Here is an 882-nt window from a genome sequence, read left to right as displayed (position 1 = left end):
CAACACGTACGCCCTGCCCGTGATCAGGTACCCTGCTGGGGTAATAGGCTGGCCAAAGGAGGAGATAGAAGCCACTGACATAAAGACAAGAAAGCTCCTTACCATGCATGTAGGGTTTCACCCCAAGTCCAGCACCCTGAGGCTGTACGCTAAGCGGAAGGAAGGGGGCCGGGGACTGGTGAGTATCAGCACCACAGTCCAGGATGAGACAACGAACATCCAAGAATACATTGGGAAGATGGCCCCAACTGACCGAGTGCTCAGTGAATACCTCAGGCAGCAGAAACCCAAGAAAGGGGAGGGAGACGAGGAACCATCATGGAAGGACAGGCCCCTGCACGGTATGTACCACCGGCAGATAGAGGAGGTTCCAATACCTTCTTGCTTTTTCTTTGTCCCCCAAAAAAGTTATGTACAAAATGAAGGAGAACAATGCTGGTCCGTACAAAGACAGACTTGATGAAAAGTCAAAGAAAAGATACGAGGAAAAATCAAAAGGAGTGAAAGGGTTAGACCCGTACGAGCACACAGAGTGGACAAAATACGTTAATGTGCTGCCCAACTTTCACCACGCTCATATTTATAATTATACGGTTCTTGGAGTGAGTGCATACACTCGTGAAATTTAGTAACTTCAGGTCACTGCAACAAGCCCAGGTACAGTTTACCGACGGATGGGTACAGGACCTTGAAATGCACCGCGTAGAACGAAAGACCATCGTACCTATCATAAGTTTACCAGTCTCACAAATCGTCTTCATAAATACACATTCGCTAACAGTTTATTAATAGGACCTTTACGCTCAACGGTAATTAATTAGTAGTGGAAATAATTTCTGGTACGCATTACAGAAATGTAGCAGTGACAATAATGCTGTAATC

This window comes from Diplotaxodon limnothrissa, linkage group LG13 (genome assembly GCF_057381915.1).
Source record: "Diplotaxodon limnothrissa isolate DT_005_m linkage group LG13, D_limnothrissa_male_GT1.1, whole genome shotgun sequence".
In the NCBI taxonomy this organism is placed as follows: domain Eukaryota; kingdom Metazoa; phylum Chordata; class Actinopteri; order Cichliformes; family Cichlidae; genus Diplotaxodon; species Diplotaxodon limnothrissa.
Note: the sequence above shows the minus strand (reverse complement) of the source record.